The sequence below is a fragment of the Bombina bombina genome, chromosome 5 (genome assembly GCF_027579735.1).
Source record: "Bombina bombina isolate aBomBom1 chromosome 5, aBomBom1.pri, whole genome shotgun sequence".
In the NCBI taxonomy this organism is placed as follows: domain Eukaryota; kingdom Metazoa; phylum Chordata; class Amphibia; order Anura; family Bombinatoridae; genus Bombina; species Bombina bombina.
In genome coordinates this window covers 673,700,043-673,723,235 of record NC_069503.1, presented here as the reverse complement: position 1 = coordinate 673,723,235, position 23,193 = coordinate 673,700,043, and the positions used below count along the sequence as shown (strand labels likewise).

General features: G+C 37.7%; 1 protein-coding gene and 1 long non-coding RNA gene across 2 annotated transcripts in view; one reads left to right on the top strand and one right to left on the bottom strand.

Moving 5' to 3' along the window:
* Positions 1-23,193, top strand: part of LOC128660678 (uncharacterized) — a 331,547-nt gene that overhangs the window by 186,010 nt on the left and 122,344 nt on the right. The window lies entirely within an intron of this gene.
* The window catches only part of CDH20 (cadherin 20), a 195,359-nt gene that overhangs the window by 55,602 nt on the left and 116,564 nt on the right, over positions 1-23,193 (bottom strand). The window lies entirely within an intron of this gene.

Here is a 23,193-nt window from a genome sequence, read left to right as displayed (position 1 = left end):
AAATTAAACATTTTCTCTCTATTTTTGTATTTAGTTGTCTCTCTTACATATGTTTGCTTTTACTTTAAGAATTATTTTAAGACATTTCAAAAATGTTTTATTTGATGAAGATTCTTATTCAAGCACGGCCCTAAATATTATCTCTGATTTGTTATGTTTTATATGTCAGAATTTTTACTACCAAAAGAAAAGTATGAAATAAAGGAACAGTACTGAACAATGACAATAGGTGGCAGCATTACGCTTTTGTGAACGTTTGAAAGAAATATATGCTGTATAATTAGTGTGTTGCCTGATTTTCCTTGCATCTGTCGACATGTTACTGTTCTTTGTGAAAAGATTATCGCAAGTCTGACCTCTTCACTAGATAATTCCCCTAAGATCAGATTTTTTTGGAACCTCTATTCTCACTTTGTAGGCAAACACATAATACTCATTTTTGCATTGACCTCTTGGGCTACAGAGCATTTCAGTTACATTTTAACATAATATAATAAGAAGATAATAACAAAAAGTATTTGTAAAACACAATTGGCTATAAAATAAGCACTAAAATTAAAGTAAAAAAAAAAGAAGAGATAGCTATAAGGGAATAAATAAGTAACAAAGAAAAACTCCTGATTCTATAATACACACTAAACACACAAATGTACACATGCCACTCTCACAGGCAAGCACAAAAGCCTGGTCTTGCACACGCATGCACACACACACATACATGCGAACCTTATAGTTTCTTTATATTTAAAGGGACATACAACTACAAAAAAAAGAAAATACCCTAATGTTTTAGAGCATTTTTTCCATTGTGCTTTTGTTTGCATATAACCATGAGGTTGAGCAGTATTTTGTGTTTCTTTTCTGTAGATAACAATTTCAGAATGTTCATCAGTGTGTTTTTCCTGATGAGTACAATCCTATAATGCTTCTTCTGCCAATACCCCATAAGCTTTGAATTGTTACCTCTTGACATCGACACAAAACCATTATCTGCATTAGTTATTACTTGATTTCAGAAAGCAAAAATCAAATGTGCACAATTAATAACAAACAAAATAGGTATTTTGTGTATTTAGCAATTGCATCACAGGTTAAAAGTTCATACTGTGTAACGATGGTAATAATTAACCTTTTGTGCTCCAATCCCATAGAGATATGTATGCGACATTTATAGGAATTTGAACAGGAGTATTATCAGTATAGTAATGTACTTGTTGGGTTATGGATTTTTTATGAGTGTAGAGAGCTTATTATTCCTTTTTAAACTTTAATGGATTTAACATGTGGCGTTTGTATCTGTTTGATGATGTTCCTTCCTAACGTCATTCATCCTGGTGCTGAGCAATGTCAGTGTGTTTTGTAAATGCGCAAATTAATGTTCCATCCAAAGAATTTTGAGGTACTCGGTTTTGAATGTTTTGTCTGGGGGTTTATCAATTACTTTTAGCTTTGTAATTCAAAAAGTGAAAAATGGTCCCGTAAATGTGTTGTTAAATATTGAGAATTAGGATTGCGATCAGGAAGACAAGACTGGCACATGTTAAGTATAGAACCATTTTCCACTGAACCAACAATAAAAAAAGTGCTGCATATAAATGAAAATGACTGATTGTCGTAGAATTGAAATAGACCTAATCTCCAGCTGTTAACATGCAGACAATGATCAAATAATAGTTTGTGATCAACTCCAGCAAAGAGGTTAAATACATAATTAAAGCCAGATCAAGAGTAGCAATGCCCTGATGGGACCTAGCTGGTGACGGATCCCTACCAACATATGACCCTTTGCTATTGGCTATCAGGAGGCGTTCAGCTAGGTCCCAGTAGTGCACTGCTGCTCTGAGGTGGAGGTTACAGAAGTTAAAAAATAGTTTTATGCATTCAATAGTGCAATGATAAAATGTTCTAACACAGAGTGTTTTCATTTTGAACTTTTACTTTACTTTACATTTTATTTATTGTAGAATTCTGCAGTTTAAAATGTTTCATTTAATATAAAATGTGTGGGTGTGCGTGTGCCTGTCCGTTCCAACATATATCTATTTGTACCTACTAAAACACGTCAAGCAATAAGACAGGCACTTTTCTCATTAGATCAGGATGCCTGGGTTTAACGATACCAGCAAACTAGTGAGGTGACATAATTGAGTGGTTCTTTACTTTCATGACAATGGTCTAAAAAAGAAAGCATTGTTGCTATGGCACCAGAAAACCAAGACTTTATTTTATGCTCTGTAGATTTGCTATAGCAAGAAAACCTCAGCCAGCAGTGAACACATAATGATACAGGAGGATTGTTTTTCGGTTTCTAGCTACTTTGATGGTTGGAATAATTAACAAAACAATACCTGACTCCCACATTATAGTAGCAAAGTATTAGCATTTAGTAACTGTAATTCAAAATAAAAAAAGTGTTCAATAAATAATAATGTTTTATCAAGTAACATAGTCACAGTAGATGAGGTTGAAAAAAGACAGAAGTCCATCGAGTTCAACCTATACAAATCTAAAATATATACAAAAAGCTCCAGTTAAGCTTAAATAATCCCACTAAAAGGTGACCCATTTAATACTAGCAATCATATCCATGAATTTTGTTTATAGACAGAAATGTATCAAAATCATTTTAAATGTATCTAGGGTATTGGCATTCACTACCTCCTTTGGTAATGAGTTCCACAATTTTATTGCTCTTACAGTGAAAAAACATTTCCGTTGCAGGAGATTAAATCTCCTTTCCTCCAACCTTAAATTGTGACCTCTGGTCACAAACAATTTTCTTGGAATAAACAGAGCTTTTGCCATCTCTGTATATGGGCCTTGAATATATTTATATAAAGTAATCATGTCACCTCTTAAGCGCCTTTTTTCTAAAGAAAACAGACCCAGTTTGGCTAGCCTCTCCTCATAGGTTAAATTCTCCAATCCCCTTATTAGCTTTGTGGCCCTTCTCTGAACTTTTTCTAGTTCTGCAATATCTTTTTTTGCGATTGGTCCCAAGAACTGCACTCCATACTCAAGGTGAGGTCTTACCAGGGCTTTATATAGTGACAGAATTATGCTTTCCTCCCTTGAGTCAATGCCTCTTTTAATACATGCTAGTATCGTATTAGCCTTTGAAGCTGCTGCCCTGCATTGTGCACCCATCTTTAGCATGTTATCTATTACTACCCCCAAATCCCTTTCCTCCTGTGTTTGGCTAAGTCTTGTCCCATTTAAATAATACGTTGCCTGTTTATTTTTACTTCCAAAATGTAGAATCTTACATTTTCCCGTATTAAATCTCATTTTCCATTTACCTGCCCATACTTCTAATTTTTGCAGGTCCCTTTGTAACGAAAGTTCATCCTGCTCTAACCTAATGACCTTACTTAACTTATTATCATCTGCAAAAATAGAGATGTCGCTATTTAATCCTAGCTCCAAGTCATTTATATAAATATTAAAAAGAACGGGGCCCATCACTGATCCCTGGGGTACTCCACTGATTACCTTTGTCCAATTTGAGTATGATCCATTTACTACTACTCGTTGCTCCCTATCTTGTATCCAGTTATTTATCCACAAACATTTTCAGCTATTCCCAGTCCCTTCATTTTGTGCATTAATCTCTCATGTGGCACTGTATCAAACGCCTTTGCAAAATCTAAGTATATCACATCAACTGATTCCCCTTTATCTATATTTTTACTTACTTCCTCATAGAATCTAATTAGATTAGTTTGACATGATCTATTTCTCATAAAACCATGCTGATTAGAACTCATAATCGTGTTTACACGAATATGATCATCAATATAATCCCTTATAATCCCTTCAAATATCTTCCCCGCTATTGATGTCAGACTAACTTAATTTGCATTAAACTTTGTCTGCAGTTCCAAGCCATTGTAATTCAGCATTAAATATAGTATGTCATTTCCTAATATGGTTTAATATACTATGCCTGCAATTATATATTTAGTGTGTAGAGGGCACTGTGCCAAAAGCCATTGCAAACTTGTGTTTGTGATAGAACGCTGAGGTTTCTGATCACACATGCAAAACCAACATGTACTTTGCAATGCATGAAAGTAAAATGACAGCAAATTTTGTAACTGCCTACTCGACAAGAATCAAGACTAATAAGTATTAGATAATTTTTATATCCTGTGTGTCAGCGTATGGAGGTAGAAGGTATAGAACCATTTGTAATTTTACTCTGAAAAACTAAAATTATCCTAATATTAGATTGGGATAATCATTCGTATAGAGCATGATCAAGACAGTGGAAAAGGGCAAAAAAATAAAATACTGTGTAGTTAAATCTGAAATTTCTAGCATGTATCGGAATCAGAGCCAATTTATACTTATCTTTGTGTGGTAAGCTGTTAAACATTAGAATGTGACTCAGTTGAGTGTCAATACTGATGCACTCACATTATTAGTAAGTAATAAGTATTATAAGTATGTGTATAGGTTTATATAATTAACAACTCACTTTGGCTCACATGCAGTTAAAAATAAATGGAAATCAAAACAAATTTTCATTATCCATTTATTGAACTGCAAATTTTTGGAGCCTATGTGGTGCGGGCTTGTCCATTAGAGCCTGCAAAAGTAAGTTAAAGGAATATTCCAGCCTAAATTGGAATCCACATGAATGCATTTCAGTTTTGAATTGAAGCAATTTTGTAATATACAGTACATGTATTGGCAAAATGCTTCTAATAAAAGCTATAGCGGTTTCAAAAGTGTATTTAAGTGTGCACTGTGCACCACCAGCATTTTAAACATAGCACTTACTCAGAGAGCCTAAGGTGTTTGTACAATCTGGTAATGACTCAATTTGTTAATTGCTGACATCATACAAGACCCACTGGTGCAATGAGCATCTGCAGTATTTAAAATGCTGGTGCACAGAGAATATCTAGCTGTGCTTCACATGTATGTGTAGAGGTTATTCCTGAAATTAAAACAGATATAACTTTAACTAGAAGCATTTTTGCCAATACATGTATATTGCAAACATGTTGCTATTCAACAATGTAATTCATCCATGTGCTTTCAAATATTGACTGTAATGTCCCTTTAAGTCACTGCATTTTGTATTCTCTCCATGTTAAATTACCCCAGCTCTTGTGCAATTGGTTGCAAAAGAACAGTGGGTGGGGCTGCTCAAGCAAATTATTATATTGTCTACTGCTTGTTAAACTGGTCTATATTGAGAAATTTAAAAACAAAATTCTAATGTTATACAATAATCAGACTTTCCTCTTTCTCTTTGTGTCCTTTGTAGACAATAGCAGATGAGCAGCATGTCCCTCATCATTCTGTACCTTGTGAATAGATAAATAGAGGGTGTGGCTAGATGACAACACATTATCATCCTCTATCCACAAAAAGTTAAAGTTTGTCTTTCACAGTCAAAATGGTAAACTGCAATTGTGTTAGTAAAATGTGCATTGTTTTTCTGTCTCAGTGCAATCCAGGGATCTTATCCTTTAAAGTTGTGTCGCCATGCTTTTCTTATTTATCCTGCTATGGCTAATTTGGACAGATATAAATGAGCTCCTGCACTGATCAAACAATAGTGATAGAGCATGCTGCATAGTAAAGGTTCTGAATTTTGCAGGATGCACTTCAGCCTCTTTTAAATCATCAATTACTGTTGGGAATATCACTCCTGGCCAACAGGAGGAGGCAAAGAGCACCACAGCCAAGCTGGTAAGTATCACTCTCCTTCCCACAAACCCCAGTCATTCGACCAAAGGAAAATGGAGAAAAAGGAATAACACAAAGTGTATAGGTGCCTGAGGTTTAAGTTAAAAATAACCGTCTTAAAATAAAGGGCAGGCCGTGGACTCACCATATCCGGAAAAAAATACATTTATCAGGTAAGCATACATTTTGTTTTCTTTCCTAAGATAAGGTGAATCCACAGCATCATCAATTACTGTTGGGAATCAATACCCAAGCCAGAGGACACAGATGATTAGGGAGAGACAAGATAGGGAACCTAAACAGAAGGCACCACCGCTTGAAGAACCTTTCTCCCAAAGGAAGCCTCTTCCAAGGCAAAAGTATTGAATTTGGAAAAAGAATGTAGAGAAGACCAAGTTGTCGCTTTGAAAATCTGTTCCACAGAAGCTTCATTCTTGAAAGCCCAAGAAGAAGAGACAGCCGTAGTGGAATGAGCCGTAATTCTCTCAGGTGGCTGCTGTCCAACAGTCTCATAGGCCAAACAAATTACATTTCTCAACCAGAGAGAAAGAGAAGTTGCTGTAGCTTTCTAACCTTTACGATTCCCAGAGAAACAAATAAACAGGGCAGAAGACTGGCGAAAATCCTTAGTTGCCTGTAGGTAGAACTTCAGAGCATGCACAACATCCAGCTTGTGTAACAAACATTCCTTATGAGAAGAGGGATTAGGACATAGAGAAGGAACAACAATTTCCTGATTAATATTTCTATCCAAAACAACTTTAGGAAGAAAACCTAAGTACGGAGAACTATCTTATCAGCATGAAAGATAAGATAAGGAGAATCATACTGCAAAGCTGAGAGTTCCGAGACTCTTCAGCAGAAGAAATAACAACAAAAAACAAAACCTTCCAAGATAACAACTTAATATTCATGGAATTCATAGACTCAAACTGAGCCTGCTGCAAAACTTTAAGAACAAGGTTAAGGCTTCAAGGAGGAGAAACCGACTTAAACACAGGCCTGATTCTGATCAGGGCCTGACAAAAAGATTGCACATCTGGCAAATCCGCCAGACGCTTATGTAGCAAAATAGACAAGGCAGAGATCTGACCCTTCAGTGTACTCGCTGACAAACCCTTCTCCAGACTCTACTGGAGAAAAGACAAAATCCTAGGAATCCTTACCCTACTCCAAGAGTAACCCTTGGATTCGCACCAATAAAGATATTTACGCCATATCTTATGGTATATCTTCCTAGTAACAGGCTTGCGAGCCTGAATCATGGTCTCAATGACCGACTCAGAAAACCCACGCTTAGCCAGAACTAAGTGTTCAATCTCCAAGCAGTCAGCTTCAGAGAAATAAGATTTGGATGAAGGAAGGGACCCTGAAGTAGAAAGTCCTTCCTCAGAGGTAGTCTCCAAGGTGGAAGAGATGACATCTCCACAAGGTCTGCATATCAGATCCTGCGAGGCCACGCAGGAGCTATGAGAATCACTGACGCTCTCTCCTGCTTGATACGAGCAATGACTCGTGGGAGGAGAGCAAACGGAGGAAACAGGTATGCCATCTTGAAATTCCAAGGGACCGCCAGTGCATCTATCAGAGTGGCCTGTGGATCCCTTGACCTCGAACCGTACCTCGGGAGCTTGGCATTCTGCTGAGATGCCATCAGATCCAGCTCCGGCACCCCTCATTTGAGGATCAAGCTGGAGAACACCTCCAGATGGAGCTCCCACTCCCCAGGATGAAAAGTCTGTCTGCTCAGAAAATCCATGTCCCAGTTGTCCAGTCCTGGAATGTGGATAATGTGGAATGATGTCCATGGACGCATCCATCAGACCAATTACCTCCATACATTGAACCACTGATGACCAAGCAGCAGACTGTAGAGAGAGGCAAGAGGAAAGAATCTTGGCTTTTCTGACCTCCGTCAGAAATATTTTCATTGATAGAGAATCTATTATGGTCCCTAAGAAAACTACCCTTGTAGCGCTTTCCCAGATTCACTTTCCATCCGTGGGAACATAGAAAAGATAACAAGATCTCTGTATAAGAGTTTGCTTGTTGAAAAGATGGCACCTGAACTAGATATGGCGCTACTGCAATTCCCAGAGACTGGATCACTGCCAAAAGAGCCCCTAGAACCTCTGAGAAAATTCTGGGAGCTGTGGCAAGGCCAAACAGAAGAGCTACAAACTGAAAGTGTTTGTCCAAAAAGGCAAATCTCAGAAATTTGTGATGATCCCTGTGAATGGGAACATGAAGTTACACATCCTTCAGGTGTATGGTAGTCATGAACTGACCCTCTTGTACCAAGGGAAGAATGGAATGTATGGTTTCCATCTTGAAGGACGGTACTTTGAGAAACTTGTTTAGACACTAGAATAGAACCCTAGACCCTGTTCCTTTACTGGAAGTGGAACTATCACTTCCAGGTCAGAAAGGTCCTGAACACATTTCAAGAATGCCTCTCTTTTTATCTGGTCTGCAGATAATCTTGAGAGGTCGAACCTGCCCCTGGAAGGAAAGGTCTTGAACTCTAACTTGTAACCCTGGGATACAATGTCCACAGCACAAGGGTCTGGGACATCTCATATCCATGCTTGAGAGAACTGAGAAAGTCTGCCCCCCACTTGATCCGATACCAGATCGGGGGGCAAACCCTTCATGCTGATTTGGAATCGGCTGAGGTTTCTTTGATTGCTTCCCCTTGTTCCAAAACTGATTGGGTTTCCAGGAAGGTTTGGACTGTTCATGCTTGGAAGAGGAAAGGGAAGGCTTACCTCTGAAGTTACGTAAGGAATGAAAATTACTCTGACGTCCTTTCGGTCAATTTTTCTTATCTTGCGGCAGAAAAGACCCTTTACCACCTATGATATCGGAAATAATTTCTGCCAGACCAGGTCCAAACAAGGTCTTACCCTTGTAAGGGATCACCAAAAGCTTGGACTTAGATGAAACATCCGCTGACCAAGATTTAAACCATAAAGCTCTGCATGCTAGGACAGCGAAACCAGATATTTTGGCTCCCAACTTAATGACCTGTAAGGCAGCTTCAGTAATAAAGAAATTGGCTAACTTTAGAGCCTTAATATGGTCTTGGATCTCCTCCAAAGGAGTCTCTGCTTGAAGAGACTCAGACAATCCATCGAACCAATAGGCTGACGCACTTGTCACAGTGGCAATACACACTGCAGGTTGCCATTGGAGACCCTGATGAAAATACATCTTTTTCAAAAAAGCCTACAGCTTTTTGTCCATTGGATCCTTAAAACCTTAAAAGAGCAGTTATCCTCTATAGGAATAGTACTTCTCTTAGCCAGAGTAGAAATTGCCCCTTCCACTTTGGCCACCAACTGCCACAACTTCTTAATGGAGTCAGTCATTGGGAACATCTTTTTATAAACCGGCAACAGAGAAAAAGGGATCCCAGGTCTCTCCCATTCTCTTACAATAATCTCCATAGCATGGTCTGGCACAGGAAACACCTCCACAGAGGAAGGAACATCAAATGATCTATTAAGTTTACTAGATTTCTTAGGGTTGACAACGATAGGGTTATCGGAGTCGTCCAGAGTAGCCAAAACCTCCTTTAGCAAAGCACGGAGGTGTTCAAGCTTAAATCTGAAGGATACAACTTCAGCATCAGATGAAGGATTTACACTGTCTGAATTTGAGATTTCACCCTTAGAGGCTACCGACGTATCTTCTTCTTCACACAGCAACTTGATTAGTCAGAACTGGATCAGAAACCTTACTATCTGAATCTCTAAATTTCCTTTTGCGTCTTCCCTGTAGCATGGGAATGGCAGCTAATGCTTCACATACCGCAGAAGATAACTGTGCAGCAATATCTGCTTGCAAATAAACTCCTTGAAGAGATTGAGAGGAACCACAGGGCGCACTGCCTGTGACACCGTTAAGGCATGGGACGTTTGAGGAGAAAGCTGTGGCATTGCCTGAACAGCATCAACCTGAGAGAATTAATTAAAAATTCTATCTTTATACATTAATGTCCTCTCAATACATGAGGAACAAAAAGGCAAAGGGGGTTCCACTTGGCTATCTAAACAAAGCTTGCATTCAACAGAAGGCATAGACTCTTGGTCCATTTTTGAAAAAAAAGGAAAAAATAAATAAAACATTTTACTGTTCCTTTAAGATATTATCGAATAACAAGCTGAGTCCGCTAACAGGGGTATTCAAAAGAATTTGCAAAAGGAAACCCAATTTCCGAAACATTTTTTATTTGTCAGGGAGATGCAAAGTGAGTGACAACCAAGAAGAGGGTTTACCACTTGAAGTGTGCTATCAGAACAGCGTCTTTTATCCTAGAGCTAAAAGTGTAACAAAAGCATCTCTACACCTCAGCTGTATCTGCTCCCTCTGCACACCGGGATAGATACGGCAACTAGTGTTACTGCTTCAACAACTCCGGACTCCTTTCAATCTTCCGATCAGAGGATGTCACATGACCGGCTCTACACTGTGCCACAAAGTGAAAGCGCCCATTTCCACCTGCAACTGCCGCCTCAGGAAGGATCCGCCTCTAAAATAATGTCATAGGCGATCCCGGTAGCCGTAAGGGAGAATTTTAATATAGAGCTGCTTTCAGCAGCTCCGGACTGAATAGAAATTCCTTGTTGCCAACTCACTTACGCAGTGTAATCCATAGTAATATCGGATAAAAACTGCAGAATTTAATAAAAAACTGAGCCACCAATGATTTCTCTCTATTGTCACAGCCATGGTGCCTGCTTACTGCCATTAAAAAGCCCTGACTATGAACAGGATGAAGCCTCAAATTAGTGCAGTATAATCTTCATAATTCAGTCTTTTTAATTATTGTAACAGACAAAAAATGGCCCTTACCTGCATCTCTAGCTGTCCGGCAGGAGGACAGCTTACTCAGCATGAAAGGAAGCCACTCCTCACAGAGGCCTGTGGAGAAAAGAAAAGACAGAGTAAACCTACTCTGGCTTTCTGTGCTAGGGCAGCAACATGTTAAAAAAGCGCAGTGAGGCCCACGCCACCAGTTCCTAACTGCTTAAAAGTCACCACTGCCCTACTGGAGTACGGCTAAACCCAATCTTGAAAAGAAAGATCAGAGCAAACCTACTCCGGCTTTCAAAATAAATAAAATCCTCATTAAAGTGAAATAAATCAGACACCAAAATTTCACCTCCTCCTTGCACCGAAGGCAAAGAGAATGACTGGGGTATGTGGGAAGGGGAGTGATACTTAACAGCTTTGCTGTGGTGCTCTTTGCCTCCTCCTGGTCAGGAGTGATATTCCCAACAGTAAATGATGATGCCGTGGACTCACCATATCTTATGAAAGAAACAGACAAACTCCACCCACCATTTGCCTTATTTGAAGGAGTCAATCTGGGCTTTACTCCACAGGCAACAATGATAGCCCCAGTTACAATGCTAGTTTAAAGTGCATTGTTTTGTAGTTATCAATTAAATACAATTAGGGACAGATATATAGCAGGGTTATAGCCTTGAGAAGTCAGCAGGGTGCATTTCAAGTTCTGAAAAGGGGCAAAATAAATATTGAAAAATATATTGCAAAGTAGTTTCATTATACATAACTAAACATTTTCTATACAAATCTCAAGGTATTTACTGTCCATTTAAACAGTTAGTAAACTTCTGTTTAGATGCAGATTACATAAATAAGATTGAAAATACATTGTTTCATTTTTTTCTTATATATGACAAAAATATTTTATTTGGGATTTAATTCTGAGTTTAATATCCCTTTTAACAGAACCAACATATACCACAATTTATACATTTTATATAGAAGCTCTGTCCTATAGCTTTTTTAAATTAGTGTTGGCTGTTTGCTTGGATGGATTTGTTTTCTATGTAATGTGTATCAGGTTTAGTGAATATTATGTGAGAGACAAATAAATGAGTTCTCAAGTGTCTGGGTACTTCAAGGCTGATTGGTTATTAGGAATTCCAGCTGGGTAGCTGTTTCTTAGGAACGATCAATGCTTTAGGAATTGTGTCTCCTTGTTTATATCATTTTAAAGATACATTTGAATAAGTGCTAGTAGTCACTGCATTTCTGCTGAGGGCACTTATTGGAATCTATAAAGAATCACACATTGTTTAAAGGAGGCAATGCTGCTTACTATTTATGTATTATATTTTCTGTGTGCATTTTTATTACTGATTCTGTAATTAAAAAATAAACTGACACATAAACATACAAAGCATACTACATTAGAGAAATTAAAACTATTTAAAAAAAAATTAAAAAAATATGTGTCAAGGTTATTGTATAATACTGAATGCTATTTTGAAAGTTACTCAAAAATGATAACATTGGGAGATTTTAGTTCTATGTATTTCTAAATATTTGAATTATTAAAACATTATGGCCCAGATTACAAATGGTGCGCTCAAATTAAAACATAAGTGGCCGGATAGCGAGGGTATTACGAATTGAAAGTAAAACATTAGCGTGCGAGCGACCGACTCAAGTGCTAACTTCTGGACTTTGGAGATTGTGACTGCACTAGCTCCTTCTCCCTATAGACTTCTATGGAGTGTACTAAAAAATCTTTTCTGTTTGTCACTTTCGCACTAACCCGACACTGTGCTATATCAACTGCGCTAAAGAAGAAGGTATATTAGGAATACTTTAAATTCCTTTGTTCTTCACTTAGAAGAAATTATTATTTTTATTTTAAAATATATATTTCTATTTATATATCTATTTGTATTTTTGCAAAATATATAACTATACCTATATATCAATATGAATATATACAGATATAGATATATAGATATATTGCATATTCATATATATATATATATATATATATATATATATATATATATATATATATATATATATATATATATAAAGTGAAGAACATATGAATTTCATGTATTTCTTGTATTTCTATTAAAAAAAACATTAAACATATTGAAATTGTTTCAAAATGATATTGCATGTCCCAAGGTACATGACTCAAAAGTGTATATATCGTCTATATATGTACATACATGTGTTTATATGTATGTATAAAAACATAAATACACATGAATAAACATATATAGACATGTATACATACAAACAAAAAAACTGTTGCTTATTTCATAGCTGATGTTTCCTGAGGAAGGAGTTTTTCACCCTGAAACGTTATCTATGAAATAAACAACAGTTTTTTGTTTGCTAAATTCAGTGAGTGTGGTCAGTCTGTTTCATGCATTATTCCATTACCTCCACCTTGGTTGTTGTCGCATTTGTTTGGAGAGTGCAGATGAACCCTCTAATAATATATATATGTAAAGTCAGATATTTTGTAAAATGGACATTACCCAAGCGGCTGTGGGTAAATCCTGATGTGTGATCATAAATCCCCTCAGAGTGCGGAGTCACCGCATCAAACATATATAGCATGCACTGTAATTCTCCCATCTTCACTATCTTTTTTGCCTCCGCATGGGGGGTTGAAGAGGACGAAGCATCCTTGTAAACCTCATTACCCAAGGTTCAATTGGGGTGGATGCCAGAGGATAGGCCTTCATAGAACCCCCAGGCGGAGGCAAAATAAATAGTGTAGAAAGGGGAATTACAGAACATTGGGCTTTACCCACAGCCGCTTGGGTAATGTCGGATTTACCTGGGTAATCCTAGGATTACCCTGATTTCTTACTTTTCTTACTCTACCCGTATATATATATACACCCTCTGTGACCTCAGCGGGGGGGGAGGGGGTCTGTATTCAAAGTATGTTTACATAACATAGTCTGTGTGTTCCCAAAAACAAATAATGATTTTGCTGTAGAAACACTTCAAATTATACATATGTACATTAAATTTCACTCTACATTCTCTCGATTTCTAACAATGGAAATTCTTGCAACCTAAATGCTGGAGAGACTGATATGCAGGGGCGTAACTAGAAACCACAGGGTCCAAGTGCAGGAATCTAAGAAGGGCCCCCACCAAAAAAAATGTGAATTTGATACATATCTTTTTTTTTTCAACATAATAAGGTCAAAACTAAACTTTCATGTTTTAGATAGAGCATACAATTTTAAACAAATGTCTAATGTACATCTATTTACTAATTTGATTTGTACTCTTGGTATCCTTGGCGGCTGTGCATATATGCCTATCGTCATTGGCTCACCCAATTTGTTCATCGAGCAAGTATAGTTGTTTACAATTGTAGACATCTGCACTCTCACTTCCACAGCGACCATTGTGCCAGATCCAAATATACATATATATATATATATACACAGATTCCAAATAAGGTGCACTCCATCGATCACAGTCCAATTACCGTGGTGTTGCATATACAATACATATAATTTCCAGTATTCACTCCATGTGAGTAAAATAATGCTGCACTCACCGGTCTTGTAGAAATGTTTCTTTATTATGCACAAATGACAGTGTTCAATACACAAATACCCCCAGATGTTTCGGTGTGCCTCTGGCACCTTTCTCAATGGGTCTGCTTCCAATCCTCCAACAAGCAGACCCATTGAGAAAGGTGCCAGAGGCGCACCAAAACATCTGGGGGTATTTGTGTATTGAACACTGTCATTTGTGCATAATAAAGAAACATTTCTACAAGACCGGTGAGTGCAGCATTATTTTACTCACATGGAGTGAATACTGGAAATTATATATATATATATTTAAAACAAAGTGTATATATATATATATATATATATACTGTGTATGTATATATATATATAGATATATATAGATATTTCAGTATATATATTTATTCATTTTGGTTTATATTATATATATATATATATATATATATATATATATATATATATATATATATATATATATATAGTCTTCTGTAACTATTCTAGAGACTAGAGCTGAAAAAAATAAGTTGCATCCTAAGTTTTTTTTCACATTGAACTTAGTCTTACCTTAGTGCTATTCACTGTGCATCCATGCAGGAGTATAAGATGGCTACCTCCACACTGACAATGTGAGTGACTCTCTGAATTGACACTCTGGTTGCCCGGCATGCAGCTAGATGCATCATGGTCCCACTCACACAGGACCCCCAGACAGCCCTGATTCTTCACCTGGCCCCTCGGGTAGCTGCCCATATTGCCAGCGGCAACGCCTGAAAAGGGACCTGCCTCACTGTTAAAAGCCTGCGCTCACTGTGCTGCGTCAGGCTTTTAGAATTTAAGACAAATAATAATAATATATTATGATATGTACTGTGATGGGGGCGGGGCAGACAGGGCAGCAAAGGTAGCAGAACAGCAGCATCAGCAGCATCAAACTCAGCAAGTAAAATGTACTCACAAGCAAATCACTACTTGTCTAACTACTGCAACTGACTGCTGAAAGTTCTTCATGTCTTTTGCTGTGGGATGCCTGTGACTTCTGAATTCTGGGAGATAGGTAGGTCCCCCTGTGTGACAAGCATGGATGTTCTTTGAACAGAATTGTGCTATAGCCTGGCTGTGTGCGACTCTGATCTTCCAGCACCAAGCCTGTGCTGGAAGATCAGAGTCGCACACAGCCAGGCTATAGTGCGAGGCTGAGTGCACTGCACCTGCCGAGAGCCAGCCCTGCCCAGTGCCCACACTCGCATTCCTCATCCAGGTGGCAGCCTTGCAAGGTGGGACTGGGGATCATTATGTAGAGATGTAAATGTGCCTGCAGCATCCCATAAAGAAAAAAAAAAATTTGTGCTGAAGCTGTTGGGCCCCCTGAGGGTGGACCTCCTGGGTCCGGTCGCAATTGCGACCACTGCATCCCTGGTAGTTCTGCCCCTGCTGATATGGCTGAAAAGGTGTATCTAACATGGAGGGCAGTGCGTTGAATATTACAAACTTACAGTGATGTTTCCCCAGTAGAAGACAGGTTACTTCCATGGAACGCCCATCAAACTCCGACGGAACACCTATATATTTGCTATGTCTGCAATCTCTATTGTTAACAAAGACCAAACAACAAAACAACTTACTATTAAACCTATAGGAGCTGTGGGGACTGTGGGTATGTTATACGTGCAAATACAGGGCCAGATTACAAGTGGAGCACTATTTAACTCTCCGACTTGAGTGCTAATTGCGCTAGAAGTAAGATTTTTGTGTTCATTAGGTTGCGCTCATACTAAAAGTTAAAAGTAAACTGTTTATGCTCTCACTCTAACCCAGCAATCGCAAAAAGACGAACTTAGAATATCGTGTGCATGTTCACATATTCCCCCAATGGAGAAAAAAAGTGGAAAAAAAACACCCCACTCTTGCGCAAACGTGATAGAATTTTCTCATGTTTGCTAACCCGACATGAAAATATGAATATTTTACATTCCAATGTTCTTCACATAGAAGAATGTTTATTCATAAATACATATTGTACATATATCTGATGGTATTTTGATACAATATATACTATATATAAATATATATACAGTATCTCACAAAAGTGAGTATATCCCTCACATTTTTGTAAATATTTTATTATATCGTTTCATGTGACAACACTGAAGAAATGACACTTTGCTACAATGTAAAGTAGTTAGTGTACAGCCCATATAACAGTGTAAATTTGCTGTCCCCTCAAAATAACTCAACACACAGCCATTAATGTCTAAACCATTGGCAACAAAAGTGAGTACACCCGTAAGTGGAAATGTCCAAATTGGGCCCAAAGTGTCAATATTTTGTGTGGCCACCATTATTTTCCAGCACTGCCTTAACCCTCTTGGGCATGGAGTTCACCAGAGCTTCACAGGTTGCCACTGGAGTCCTCTTCCACTCCTCCATGACGACATCACGGAGATGGTGGATGTCAGAGACCTTGTGCCCCCCCACCTTCCATTTGAGGGTGCCCCACAGATGCACAATAGGGTTTAAGTCTGGAGACATGCTTGGCTAGTCCATCACCTTTACCCTCTGCTTCTTCAGCAAGGCAGTGGTCGTCTTGGACGCATGTTTGGGGTCGTTATCATGTTGGAATACTGCCCTGCGGCCCAGTCTCTGAAGGGAGGGGATCATGCTCTCCTTCAGTATGTCACAGTACATGTTGGCATTCATGGTTCCCTCGATGAACTGTAGCTCCCCAGCACTCATGCAGGCCCAGACCATGACACTCCCACCACCATGCTTGACTGTAGGCATGAGAGACAAAAAAATGGTTGCCGCCACACACGCTTGACACCATCTGAACCAAATAAGTTTATTTTGGTCTCATCGGACCACAGGACATGGTTCCAGTAATCCATGTCCTTAGTCTGCTTGTCTTCAGCAAACTGTTTGTGGGCTTTCTTGTGCATCATCTTTAGAAAAGGCTTCCTTCTGAGCCGACAGCCATGCAGACCAATTTGATGAAGTGTGCAGCGTATGGTCTGAGCACTGACAAGACCTGACCCCCACCCCTTCAACCTCTGCAGCAATGCTGGCAGCACTCATATGTCTATTTCCCAAAGACAACCTCTGGATATGACGCTGAGCATGTGCACTCAACTTCTTTGGCCGACCATGGTGAGTCCTGTTCTGAGTGGAACCTGTCCTACGAAACTGCTGTATGGTCTTGCCCACCGTGCTGCAGCTCAGTTTCAGGGTCTTGGCAATCTTCTTATAGCCTAGGCCATCTTTATGAAGAGCAACAATTCTTTTTTTCAGATCCTCAGAGAGTTCTTTGCCATGAGGTGCCATGTTGAACTTCCAGTGACCAGTATGAGAGAGTGTGAGAGCGATAACTCCAAATTTATCACACCTGCTTCCATTCATACCTGAGACCCCTGTTAACACTAACAAGTCACAGACACCGGGGGAGGGAAAATGGCTAATTGGGCCCAATTTTGGACATTTCCACTTAGGGGTGTACTCACTTTGTTGCCAATGGGTTAGACATTAATGGGCTGTGTGTTGAGTTATTTTGAGGGGACAGCAAAATGTACACTGTTATACAGGCTGCACACTCACTACTTACATTGTAGCAAAAGTGTCATTTCTTCAGTGTTGTCACATGAAAACATATAATAAAATATTTACAAAAATGTGAGGGGTTGTACTCAGTTTTGTGAGGATACTGTTTATATCCATATATCTATACATGATTATATATAGGTATACTACAGATATATATATAGGAGTATATATTTATAAATACTGCACATACATGAATATGTTCTATATATTCATATATATATATATATATATATATATATATATATATATATATATATATATGTTTTTTGGTACAATATATATCTATACCTATATAGATGATTATATATAGGTACAGATATATTAATATATATATATATATATATTATATATATATCTATTTAGAAATAATTAGAACATATTCTGCTATGTGCAGAAAATTGGAACGGGAAAATTTTACAGTAAATAAATAGTTAAAACCTTATTACAAATGAATATTGCATAAATAGGTTTTCACATGTTTTCATCTACTTAAAGGGACACCAAACCCAAATTTTTCTTTCATGATTCAGATAGAGCATGCAATTTTAAGCAACTTCTATTTTACTCATATTATCAATTTTTCTTCATTCTCTTTGCTATCTTTATTTGAAAAGAAAGAATGTAATTTTAGAAGCCGGGCCCATTTTTGGTCACAACCTGGATTGTGCTTGCTGATTGGTGGCTAAATGCACCACCATTAAACAAGTGCTGTCCAGGGTGTTGAACCAAAAATTGGTTGACACCTTAGCTTAGATGCCTTCTTTTTCAAATAAAGATAAGAAAAATTGGAGTAAATTAGAAAGTTGCTTAAAATTGCATGCTCTATCTGAATCATGAAAAGAAAAAACTGGGTTTAGTATCCCCCAAGTGTTTTCTTTAATGATTCAGATAGAACATGCAATTTTAAGCAACTTTCTAATTTACTCTTATTATACATTTTTCTTCATTCTCTTGCTATCTTTATTAAAAAATCAGGATTATAAAGCTTAGGAGCTGGCCCATTTTGGGTTCAGCACCCTGGATAGGCGCTTGCTTATTGGTGGCTTCATTTCGCCAACAATAAGCACACGTAACCCAGGGTTCTGTAGTTGCTTAAAATTGCTTGCTGAATCATTAAAGAAAATAATTAGGCTTAGTATCCCTTTAACTGCAAAGAGCTCCAATGCACTTGTATATACTGTATGTCTATATATTTTGTACATATGTATTTATGTGTTTATATTTGTAATTATGTCTGAAATACATTATATACATATATAAATACATAAATTCTCACTGTATCTGAAGGGTGTGATAGTTATAATATTTGCGACCACACTGTAACAAACAATATAAAACACGTTTGTTAGAGTACAAGTCGCAATGTTATACTTATAATCACGACAAGACTTAAAATTACATATATAAAGCATTATGCAATAAAAAACATACAAATAAAACATTATATATACATATATAATATTCAACACAATCCTCTTGCTCCTATATGGTGTATTATTGATGTCCTAGTTTCCCTATTGGTATTATAAACAAAAGGGGTTGAGCTTTTGTTAACACATGTAAATTGTATTACCAAACAATACTATCTAAAGGGATCATTACAAAGTAATGCTGGGGGATTCTTTGAAAATATCGCCAGTATGGCCTCCCACTTCCTTCAAACACTGATGTCAGCCCTTTTGAATATTTTACCGGCTTTCTCATACGCATGATGGATCCCTTGTCACATTGTCGGTGTTTAGATCATCAGGGCCAAAAATCAAATATTAAAAAAAAAAAAAAAAAAACGCCCATTTGTGGATGTTTGGGCCTGATGTGACTATTGAAGAATGCCCATCATGCAAAGATATATATGGTATTCATATGGCTAACTGGTAATCAGGATGTAAATAGACTGACTTTAGGTTAGATGTCACACATGTAAATGAGTATTTCAAAGGCGTTTCAATAAATAAACCTTTACTGTTACCTTAAGAGGTGTTGAATTGGACTATTGGTATCAGTCAGTTTTTGGGTGGTCCTCCAGTTTCTATTTTTAAACAAGTACTTAACACATGGAAATGCCTTTTCATGGAGCCTTTTCACAACTGTGGCTTTTAACAAAGGAATTGATTTTGCATTGTGACTATCTGAGAAACTGGATCCCCAATTTGGGTGGAAAGCAAAAAATAATTTTGGGATGCAAACTGCCAATAGATTCTAACCAACCCCTTTGTGATTTCAATTTGAATGCTCTTTGTCTACCAACCTGCCTTTTCTATTATAAGAAAATATAACTGAAGCAAAATTCATATATGACAACATTTACCAAATATAGGTGTCACTTGCTACTAGGGAAATTCTGGCAAGTATATTGAACACATTATGGCAATTAAAATACAATAATAATAATAATATGAAAATTAAAATGTCATAATATGTGTTTTTTTGGCTGTGTGCTGGCTACTAAATAGGTTTTCAAGTCAGTTTCAAATAACTGTGCACTATAAAGTGGATAGTAAGTTCTATGAAACTAAGCAAATGCTTTGTAGCAAGTCTGCTAATAGGATAGAGTCTTATCATCTGAAACTCAGTGACAGTTGCTTGTATCTTTAAAGGACCACATCTACCTTTTTTCAACTAACATTTTTTTTAGTGTGAACTCAGAGCTTGGTGAATAGACTCCATAGTGAATCAGCCTTATCATTACTGTTAGAACGCCAGTCCCATTATACAAGCTACAGACTTAACTGTACAAAACATAAAATAACATATAAAAGGAAAACTAAATAAACTGTGAGATAAATATAGTGATGGAAACACTCCTTATAAATGTTCTATAGTGAAAAAATGTGAAAAGTATAAGTGATTATTAACCCCTTAATGACAACTGACGTACCAGGATACGTCATGCCTTAACAAGCAGTAATGACGAGATGAGTGTACCTGGTACGTCAGTTTCTAAGAGAGTGCTGGAAGCCATCGCAATCGCTTCCAGCAGCTCTCAGGGTATTGCAGTGATGCCTCCATATGGAGGCATCCTGCAATACCTTTTTAGAAGACTCCGATGCAGAGGAGAGCTACTCTAAGGCCCTCTCTGCACCGTAGCGATGGTGCCGGTTCGTTGGTGTGGTGGGAGCGTAACAGGGGAGGCGGTGTGGGCGGCCCATCGCTACCCGGCATTCGGGTTCCTAGAAGTGCAATGTGCACGCCGGGGTGTTGGGAGCGTGAGCGGGGGGCGTGCGTGGCGCGCCGCATTAGCTGGCCACTGACACAATGAGGAGGGAAGAGGGGGGGGGGGAGATTTTTAAAAAAAATAATATAAAAAGGATCTGGGAGGGGGAGGGGGATAGGGGTATTGGTGGGGGCTTCTACACTAACAGCTGCCAGTACCCAAGATGGCCGCAATTAGATAGGGGGGAGGGTTAGAGAGCTGGGGGGGGGATCATGGAGGTTGGGGCTAAGGCAGGAGTCCATCACAGCTAAAATATTTTATTTTTTTTATAAAAAAAAAAAAAAAAACTCCTTTTATTTAGTACTCAGGCAGACTTTCTGCCAGTACTTAAGATGGCGGGGACATTTGTGGGGTGGGGGAGGGAAGAGAGCTGTTTGGGAGGGATCAGGGGGTGGGATGTGTCAGATGGGAGGCTGATCTCTACCCTAAAACTAAAATTAACCCTGCAAGCTCCCTACAACCTACCTAATTAACCCCTTCACTGCTGGGCATAATTTACGTGTGGTGCGGAGCAGCATTTAGCGGGCCTTCTAATTACCAAGAAAGCATGCCAAAGCCATATAAGTCTGCTATTTCTGAACAAAGGGGGGATCCCAAAGAAGCTTTTAGAAACAATTTTGTGCCATAATAGCACAAGCTGTTTGTAAATAATTTCAGTGAGAAACTTAAAATTGTGAAAAATGTAAAGTTTTTTTTTTTATTTGCTCGCATTTGGCGGTGAAATAGGTGGCATAAAATATACCATAAATGTGCCTAGATCAATACTTTGGGTTGTCTTCTAACAAAAAATATATACATGTCAAGGATATTCAGGTATTCCTGACAGATATCAGGGTTCCAATGTAACGTAGCGCTAATTTTGAAAAAAAGTGGTTTGGAAATAGCGAAGTGCTACTTGTATTTATGGCCCTATAACTTGCAAAAAAAGCTAAGAACATGTAAACATTGGGTATTTCTAAACTCAGGACAAAATTTAGAAACTATTTAGCATGGGTGTTTTTTGGTGATTGTAGATGTGTTACAGATTTTGGGGGTCAAAGTTAGAAAAGTGTGTTTTTTTCCATTTTTTTCCTCATATTTTATTATTTTTTTTGCAGTAAATTATAAGACATGATGAAAATAATGGTATCTTTAGAAAGTCCATTTAATGGCGAGAAAAACAGTATAATAATAAGTGTGGGTACAGTAAATGAGTAAGAGGAAAATTACAGCTAAACAAAAACACCGCAGAAAATGTAAAAATAGCCATTGTCATTAAGGGTAAGAAAATTGAAAAATTGGTCCGGTCATTAAGGGGTTAATTTAAAAAATATGTTCAGAAAAGAAAAATTAATAAATAGCATGTACGCTAAAAATGTAAGGCGACCTTAAAAAACAGTAGGTCAGTGATATCACTTTAAAAAATCTTTATAGTAAAAAAATGGTTAAGTTCAAATCATGAAATATGAAGATCCAAAAGCTGTTAAACAACGCTGAGGACGTTAATCATAGGTGTGTTATCCTATTTCATAAGGTAGTGTTGGGAGCTTTTATAGTGTTCACTAGCGCAGAGTGATCTCATATTTGTACTTAAAGGGACAGTCTAGTCCAAATTAAACTTATCATGATTCAGATAGGGTATGCAATTTAAACAACTTTCCAATTCCACTTTTATTATCACATTTGCTGTGTTCTCTTGTAATGCTTTGTTGAAAGCTAAACCTAAGTAGACACATATGCTAATATATCTAAATCCTTGAAGGCCGCCCCTTATTTCAATGCATTTGGCAGTTTTTCACAGCTGGAGGGCGGTAAGTTCATGTGTGCCATACAGATAACATTGTGACCATGCCTGTGGAGTTACAAGTGACAGGGCACTGTTTGGCTAAATGCAAGTCTGTCCAAAAGAACTGAAATAAGAGGGCAGGTCTGCAAAGGCTTAGATATAAGGTAATCACAGAGGTAAAAAGTATATTAATATAACCGTGCTGGTTATGCAAAACAGGGGAATGGTTAATAAAGGGATTACAGTATCTATCTTTTTTAAAACAATAACAATTCTGGAGTAGACTGTCCCTTTAAGCTAAATAAACTGGCCTTAAATGGAGTATAGATGAAATACAATCAATTCATTATTTCTATGCCTGCCACTTCCATTTGTCAAGGAGGCAGTTTTGTTTGTTTTTAATTAATAAAAAAATGTTATGTTGTAACCTGTATTGCAGGATTATATTCCTGCACTGAACTGTATTATATTTTTCCATTAATGGGGCAGTAAACTCAAAATTAGACTTTTATGTTTAAGACAGAGCATGCGATTTTAAACAACTTTCCAATTTACTTCTATAATCA